This window comes from Pseudopipra pipra, chromosome 7 (assembly GCF_036250125.1).
Source record: "Pseudopipra pipra isolate bDixPip1 chromosome 7, bDixPip1.hap1, whole genome shotgun sequence".
NCBI classification, from domain to species: domain Eukaryota; kingdom Metazoa; phylum Chordata; class Aves; order Passeriformes; family Pipridae; genus Pseudopipra; species Pseudopipra pipra.
The window spans coordinates 30,833,452-30,842,599 of NC_087555.1; the positions used below are offsets into that span (position 1 = coordinate 30,833,452).

General features: G+C 40.7%; 1 long non-coding RNA gene across 1 annotated transcript; it reads left to right on the forward strand.

The window, feature by feature from the left end:
* The first annotated feature begins 218 nt into the window (after window positions 1-218).
* Window positions 219-8,756, forward strand: LOC135417404 (uncharacterized). Its single transcript, XR_010432017.1, has 4 exons — window positions 219-376; window positions 1,211-1,407; window positions 2,818-3,003; window positions 7,370-8,756. It is a non-coding gene; the product is annotated as an uncharacterized LOC135417404 (long non-coding RNA).
* Window positions 8,757-9,148: the final 392 nt, after the last annotated feature.

Genomic DNA, 9,148 nt, shown 5'->3' on the forward strand with positions numbered 1-9,148 from the left:
AAATGACTGCAGCTACAAGGTGAGAGAGCAGTATTTAATATCTATTTTGAAACCCATACTGGAGGCACCTGATAAACTGCCAGAAGATGGGGTTTGTAACACACACAAAACTACAATTTGAAGGACTAACAAACACTGAAGCCACTCATAGGGGGATATAAAATGCTGCGAAGTCTGGGCTCAATTTATTTTGCCCTTATAAAATGCAGTTGTCTGAGTTGTTTTAATATTGTGGGTCAGTAAGTGGAGACTGAAAATTTCACAAGAGTGCGCAGTTTTGAGTGGATCCTCTTTTGAAAATATTGCAGAATATGGGGCACCTGTGATCTGATTCAGCCCACCATGAGTAGGAGCAGGAAACACCAAAGGAGCAAAGGTAATGGCAAAGGAACTAAACTTTTTTAAGCCTCAAAATAGTCTGGTTATGGTTGAAGCCTTGGCCAGTGTTGCCAACACTTCTTGTTCTCTTATTCACTATCCCTCTTTGGAAACAGGGAGAGAAAGGCTTAAAATGATAACATTTAAAAAGGGCATCAGTACACACACACAAAAAAGCTTAATAAATGCCATTTTCACAGTCACCTTTGCATTGATAGGGTGGATATTACATCAAGTATAAGACCAGGAATAAACAAATAACTAGTAGGGTGATATGGGAAAAAGATAGATTAACACTTAAATCTGGAGCTACAGTATCTGTATGTTCTTAAAGCTTGGTGGTGCTGTCTCACAAGGTCCCTTAGTATAGAATACAGGATCGTAGAATTAACCCTGTAACAGGCAGCCACTGGGTGGCAAAGAAAAAAACCTTTCTGCAATCAGGTCTGAAAAACTAAAGTGCTCGGACAGTCTGATTTTGGGGACATTTTTCTGCCTTAAGAAATCCCCTCCTGGACTAAGTGGAACGTGATGAAGCTGGTGCCACAGGTGAAGTGCAGGGCTGTCCTCTGTTCCTTGGGCCCTGGGGAATAGGGACCCTCATGAGTGGGAGGTCTCTCTTGCTTTCCTCCACCTGCAAAATGGCACTGAATGTATTTTCTTACTAACCCCCAAGTTCTTGTGAGTCTTGTCAGTAAAACGCATCAGAGTCTCCAGCAGAAGGACCTTTGTAGATTTTCAATCTCCATTTATCCCAAGGCTATGCCCCCATGGGTTCCCTGAGGGCTGAGGGTGGCCCAAAATGATCAGTGCTAAAATGTTATCTCAACAGGTGTTACCAGGAACCATGCAGACACCTCTGGACCAGAACTTGGCGTTTTTTACAGTGACGATCTTGAGCAGCAGAAAGGAAAGGCATAGTGAAGAAGTTTGCAATCAAACTACAGTTTGAGCTTAACCCAAAGCTCTGAAGTAAAGGAGAGGCTCACCCATCAATGGGCAGAGGCTACAGAAAACCAAAAGATGAGGGTAGGTATAAGATTATGATAGGTGTGGAAACAAATGGAACTATGTCTCAGCTATCCAAAGAATAATGAAGGAAAGAGTGTAAGTTTGTTTTATACTTGATAAGAAAGACCAGGACATAGAGATGGGCATCTACAAATCAAAGGCAATTATTTTACTGCGACGGAAATAAGACGTGAGACTTTTATTGTTGCAGCACAGCCCAGGCTATAGTCAATTGCCTTGGGAAGAATCTTTATGGTGCTAAGGTAGACTTGGCAAGCTCTGTCCTTTTGCATGTGAAATCAGCTGTACAGCAGTGTGTTCAATTTCCAGCCTGGTGTTGCTGACACACACAAACAGGGCAGGACTTCTCTGGATGAGGTATCATCTAACCCCATGACCAGGGACTATCTGAGTCCAGAACGACTTACATTAAACCAGTCCCACCAACACGTTCACCCACGTCAGTTGCTGCCATTGGTGTCCATAGGAGACTATCCATAAAATTCACCATGCATACAAGCACTTGTAACATCCTTTATTAATATGAACAGCTGCAAAATTCAGACAGAAGAAGCAAATGGGTGACAGGCAAGAGGAAAAAGGAAATTACGATAGCAACCAGACAGTGTAAGGACTAGAAATGTGCCTAGCTGATGGTATTGCACCCATAGTTTTTAAAATGTGTAATAAGGGATAAATAAACTGATAAATAAAATGGATCTCAAAAGGCCACATGGGAAAGATGCACAGTCTTGATTACCTAATTACGGAAGGAATATTGCAGAAATGGAAATAGTACAACAAAGTCCCATAATGACTTCGAGATTGGAGGCTCCAAAATGGTTAGTGAAACTAGGTCTGTATCCCTCGCAAAGAGAAAAGATTAAGAGGGGACCTTGCTGAGCTGCAGAGGGCTCTGGGGGGAACCGCAGGGAGCAGTGCTGCAGTTATTAGAGCTAATGTCAAATATGAGGATGAGGGACACGGCTCCAGCGAGGTCTTGCACTGTACAAATGTAATACATTTTTTTTTTCCAGAGGGTATATATTATAAGCTACCAGATGCTGCTCTAGAAGCGACCGATCTGACCAGATTTCAAATAGAGAAAGAAGCATATGGAGAGAGAGCGGGAGAAAAAGAGTATATTATGGAGAACAACTGTTAACTGGAGGAAAGGATAGGCCTAGCTGGGCTTCCTGGCCTCCTGCCATCTTAAGATTTTCTTATGTCCCTATGTAATCTTCTGACTTTTGATTTAGATGTTTCCTAAAAATGCGGCCCAGTGGTTGGTACATACTAGGCATTAGCCCAAGAAAAGAATGAAAAAAAAATATGCACTGTATCTCATTAAAGAATTTTTGAAGGGAGACTTTGAGGCGCCATTTGCTTCTTGTTACTCATCTTTGCAAATGTCTCTTGTCTTCCCAGGCTCTGCCCTGATGTGTTAGCGTTAGCAGCCTGTGGATTTCTGAGCCGCGCTGAAACGGGAACTCAGAGCAGCCAACCTAAGTCGGTCGAGCAGAGACGGCAGCGCAAAGCAAAGGAGGAAGACAAAAATAAGATCGAGTGAAGTTAAACCATACAGGATCTTTTCGTGCACATAAACAGTATCAGGTGAAAAAATGTTGTCTGGTAATGGCTTTTCAGGCTGCTGTTGGGAATAAGGATCACTCTTATATTTGAAATATTTACGGTTCAATTAACAGCATTTGTTTCCATGAAATATTTTAAAAGAGAACAGTATTTATCTTTAATTATTTTTCATTTTCTTTGACTAAAGATTCCAATATAGATATTGCTGTAGGCACAGGGGGCACTGAACATCAAGAAGTGGATTCTGTAAACAATTTTTCTCAAAGCACTAGAAAGTTTAAATATTAATTTGACCATAATTGGCAGAGAAGCAATTAAAAACGCTACAAAGCTGACTTTCTCCCTCCTTTACTTTCTCCTCCCTTTTCATTTACCCACAGTATAGAGAGTAGATGTAAAACAATAGGACCCTGAGCTGTACGGCATTCTAAGCCTAGCTTGCCTTAAAGCTACAATATGGATTTAATTTATATGCAAATGTAAGCAATAAAAAGCCAGACACTGTAGAAATTATAGTATTTTTCATAGATGCTTCAGCACTGGCACACAAGCCAGCACTCATTTCAAACAAGGAGCTAATTATTACTGGTCACTAAGCTACCTTTTTCTTTTAATATCTCTCTCTTTCTTCCTCCGACCCCCCCCTTTTTTTTAACAATGAGTAAATTATTTTCTTGAGTGAGGAGGGAGGGGGGGGGAGAGAGAGAGAAAGAAACTGGAATATTGGGGGTGAGTGAATGAAAACAGCCAGAAATATCTCCTGTGAGATTCAACATCAGGATAATTTCACAGTCTCGCTTTTTGACTGCTGTGTCCTGAAGCTGACCAGCACCATGCAAGGCTGATCAAAGGCCATCGGAAACATCAAGTAAGCCTAAATGGGGCTAAAGTATGCTAATAGAGAAGCTAAATGTACTTTAATCCTGTTATAATACAAGGTAACTTAGAGGCAGTGAAGGGCCTTGTTGCTTTTCCCTACTGGGTCCAGGACCCCTGCAAATCTTGAATAGAAGTTGCTTCCTATTCTTTGCCGGCCGGGGTATGGCTTTCTCAGATGCACACACAGTCCCCTCCTCCTCCGTTTACTAAGTGTCAACAGTCGGCTGAGCAAGACTTCTCTGCTCCTTAGATCAGCACCCTGTGACCTTCCACATTTAAGCACAGACCATTAAGCTAAGCTTTCCAGCTGTTGCCTGAATTATGAGGGATTTTTTTTTTTTCAGAGAAGGGCAGAGCTTAGAGGAACACTAGGCAACAGTTTTATATTATGGACCTGCTGCCACCCAACTTGCTATGCAGAGCAATGTGCTTTCCGCAGGGCTGCGGCAGACGGGTGACATTGGCTGAAAACAGGGTGCTGCTTTGAAGTGATTCACACCCAGGGCTGTCCGGCTTTGGCATCATTGTGCTCGCTCGGGGAAACATAATCTAATTTTAGGAAGAGGAGGAAACAAAGTAAACATGACTGAACTGCTCTGCACTGCATGTGCTGGCTGGGACAGCATCCCCAGGAATATGTGTGCTCCCCGGGCAACTTTCTTCTTCATTTTCCTTCTTCTTTTTTAGACACCGATTTTGGTGCATCCTACTGAACAGAGGAAAAAGAGTGGTAGTTCCGCCCATGAAATGATATGATTTAGTGGATGCCCCAAACTAACTACTGCTTGCAAACCCCAGATTAAAAAGGAGACTGGTGTAACTTTAAAGCCAGCCAACTGCCTTAGTGACTGTATCAGAAGATTAAAAACAAAGGTTTCATTGAAGCACTACCTCCCACTGTGCAGCTGAAAGTCTCATGGCTGAGGCAAATGGTCCTAAATATCTTTCTGTTAAGTACAAATTACATACTGGATATATTAAGTTGTAATGGTGCATTTTTCAAGAGTCACTTTGCTTGTGTGAGAGCACCAGTAAAGACTCAAAAAATGCTGACTGTATGGCACATGGAAACAAAAAGGAATCTGCCTTTCACATAAAATGTTTTGTTTGCATCAAATCCTCTTTTTCCTCCATCTTTCCCCATCCCCCAACTAAGCCTGGAATTTCAAATGCCAGAACCAGTATGTACAGTAAGTCCTTTTGAAATCCATGGCAGAGAAATAGTATCCTGGCCTAGCAAACTATTATCTGCACTTACATTCCTAAGCCTTACCCCTCTGTGTTAGAGCTCATAGGAGCCCTTTAGATCAGCTGAAATGTAACTGAATAAAGATGCTCCAGAAAATGTCTTTTTAATGTGGAATTATCTTTCATTTACATAGGCAACCTCCCTTAACTCAGCACATGTGCTATAAGGCTTCATGTAATAGAAACATTCATATAAAACTTAATGATTAGCATTCATTCTGCTCCCAAATGATCAATAAAACGCTAAGTTAACACACTACATGCAAAGAAGTCTATAAGAATGCATAAACTTGCAGTACTGTGTGGGATGTAGGTAAATAATGACTGTGGAGCAGAAGAAGAGAGCAGTGCCCCACTTGTGAAATGGGCAGTGGTACCATGGCTGTCCCTGCCACTGGCTTCGTTCCCAGCTGGCCTTGGAATGTCTTATGTCTCACATGCACTGCCATGCCTTCAAACATCCATGTGCACAGGCACACATACACTGCTACAGCAGATAAAAAAAGGACCAAGCAGACAAAACCAAATAAAAAACTGTCTATAACATCTTCTCTTTGCATTTTCTGTGAAGGACCACTTGTGATGTGATTTCTCTACAAAAATAATTTGCAACTACTAAATAAGACAGAGGTAGCATAGATGGGAGCTATGGATAAAAGTTAAACTCATGGAGTGGTACACTTTTGCCCAGATACCTTTACATCAGTCTTGCACAAATGATTTTGAAGGCCTTATTCCGACAAATAAATTGTGTAGATTTTGAAAGAATATGTTTGGACAGTATAGAGTTAATATTAGAAAAATGTTTTTGTCAAGGACATGCTTAGCTTCTGCTGAAATATTTCAGTTCTGATCTGCTCCTATTTAGCCCCTCTTGGAATAACTTTCTCATTTTTAGGTGTTTATCTACCTATCTATTCAACATCCAAAAGTTATATTGTCTGTCTTTCCCTTACAAGATTAACTGAATTGCTGTTGTGTTTTAATTATCAACAAATTTTGAAATGAAAAGCATTTGCAAGACTCTTGCCAGTTCAGCTGCAATTTTCTGGATTTGTTTTTAATTAACAGAAGTCCTTCCCTACACATATGAAGCTTGACAAAAATCTTTTTGTTCTTACAAACACCCATACACTTGTTTTGCTGCTCAATATTTTTTCACGTCTATTTCTCCATCACTTTTTTAAAAATAAAAATTTCAAAAAATTCAATGACCAACTGAGAGTGGGCAATTTCAGTCCACAAGAGCTCCAGAGATAGTCTTTGAAATTATTAGAAGGCACCTAGTTCAGATATATTGAATGAAAAGATGTAAGAGATTTCCCCCCTAAATTTCCATCTAAATTTACAGGTTAATTTTTTTTCAGGTGTTCATAATTTACAAGATAATGATAACTTGAGGTCATATTTGACTGCTTAAATGTGTTTCTACTCAAGTTCAAACACTTTATTTATTATTTTTATTAATTTAATTTCTAAAATATCAGAATCTCTATTGCCACCCCAAGAAACCACTACAGCATGAATAAAGGAAGTCAAAAAGCCCAGCCAAACATGAGCTATATGTTAACAGCGATGATGAATTAACATGCATAGTTTGTTTCACTGTTCTGCAGTTTTGTGATTTTTTGCATCATCTATGTTTATCAACAAAATGTTTTTATTTCTTCATCAAGCATTTACAATTTTGTCGAGATAGACAATTAATATTTCACGTAGTTATTTCCAGACTTGGCAGTTAATGTCTCTTTCCCATATAGAGAATTGTTGGAGGTTCTGGCAAGGGCAAAAGCCACTGGAAGGCAAAGTGCAGCTCTGTAGCAGCGCGAGAGGTTATGAACACAGTTAACTGAGTGATGGGAATTGTTAGACCATGTAGCAAAGCTCAGTTATTAGTTACCTGTTAAACTATCTGCACTTTATTAACAGAGATGAGTTAGGTGCACTGCCTACACAATCTAATCGATAGGTAATACATAAAGCACGCTCTGTGCGGCAGATACTGTACTTACCGACTGCCAAGTTTTCCCCATGCTAAATGTTTTCATTTTGAAAAATAATTTAAAATACAAAGAAGAGCTGAGATGAGGTTGTGCCAAAAATCCCCTTTTATATGTTGTGAAGTACAGTGTACAAATCTGAGTTTTGATTTCAAACATTTTGCCCCACCAAATTTCCTAGGCTAATTTTGAGCTTATTTGGCTTTCCTGTCTCCAAGAAGATGAGGCTGAAAGGTTGGCAATGTCTCCTCCTCTTCTAGTACCCAGAATTGAACAGACTCAACATGGCTGCAGAAATGCAGTTCTGCATGCTGTGGTTCGTGGGATTTTGTAAGCTTTATTAAGATGTCCCTCTTCTGAAATTAAAAACAAAGGAGAAGGAAACCACCCAGTCACACTAGGTGAGTTTGCTTACCCGTGTTCTGAACTGAGAGCTAAGCTGCAATATTTACAGTTTAGATGTGTGGCATATTCTGGGATGAAGTCAGAGCTGACTGTTTTTCTGAATCATGCTTGGCCCCAAGCCTGAGATAAAGAAAGAGTCAATATATATTTGCCTGTGGAGTAGACAATTAGAACAATTAATCTGAGAACCAGGACAAGCTGTGAGACCATGAGCTGATTCAGGCACACCCTCTACTAACTTAAATTTTGATCAATGTTTAAAACACCCTGGGAAGGACTGGGGTGATGAGGCCCAGTGGCTGAGATTCAGGTTCACTGTCTGCGTCCGTTGCTGTGACGTGCGGTCAGACCTCGGGCAACGCGTTTTCCTCTTGTCTCTGAAACAGGCCAATGATATGCACTGCCTTGTTGAGCTTTGTGGTTACAAGCAGCATGTTGTGAATGAAATGTTAAGTACATCTCAAAGTCAGCCAAGACAAGAATTGCATTTTTCTTCCTAATATCTATTAGCTCAGAGCAACGGAAGAACCCCACTTGCTACCAGCTCACTCTTCTCGTTTGGAGTTGTGGAGCTAGCCTGATCATATCCACTAGATATTTGCTTTCAGGGTCGCATGAAAGTAGTGCAAAAGAAAGATCTTTTGTGGGGATGACATGCTTGGAAATATACTTGTCCAAAACAAACAGTGCTTGTTCTTTCTTCAGCTAATTCACTGAAAAGATATTATTTTAGTCAAGAAAACGGTATCAATTCTCTTCCTTTTAGGCAGGATGGTGGCAGGTTTCCCATGTAGATTTGTTGAAGGTATAATTTTGACAGGAGCATCTGGCTCCTTTGTGAGCTTCACAAGCAATTGTGTGGCAGTAGCTTTGGGTCGGCCTCTGGTTGAGCCATGTGGGCAGCCCTTTGACATGTCTGTGCTGCTTTTCCTGTTCCACTCGGTTTTGTTTTGACTCTCTTTTGAGCTTCCTAAATATGCAGCCTTGCTCTGCAGATTCCCTGGGACAGTTTCATTCAAGGTCCCTGACAAGGACTGTGGTTTTGCCAGGACTCAAGGATCCATTCTCACACTGATGCTGTGTGTTACATTAGCCGACAGCTGCTTTTGGCAAGGTTTTTTTTTTTTTTTAGAAATCCTCTTAGAGAAGGGAAAAGAGTGATCTCTGGATAGCAGAGCTTTCAATTCTCAAAATAAACCATGCCAGGTTGTTTAAGAATTTAAAAGCACTTGTGAGCGTCCCTGGTGCAGTAACGTGTAGTGTGGTCCTTCTGCCCTCTTCAAATATATGATGCCTGGCTTTTATTTTCTAGGTATATTTACAGTAAAAAAAAAAAAAAAAAAAAGGCCTGAATTTCTTTTCTTACTTCCCTGTGTACAGAGTGATGTGAAAATATCCTTTTAGCCTGATTTACATGAATGCAACCACAGCACTCAGATTGTGCCAGCTTGCTGCATTTGGCAGGCAATACAAAGGTTTAGGATACCTTGACTTCTGCTTCCCAGATCCTCTGAACAGTTTGGGCACCATGCTCCAGACATATACTGTTGTGCCTACCACTGTGAGTGACTGGGAAGTGACCACCAGCTATGTTGCTGCTGGGTTTGTCCACCCACGAGTGGTGCGAGCGAGGA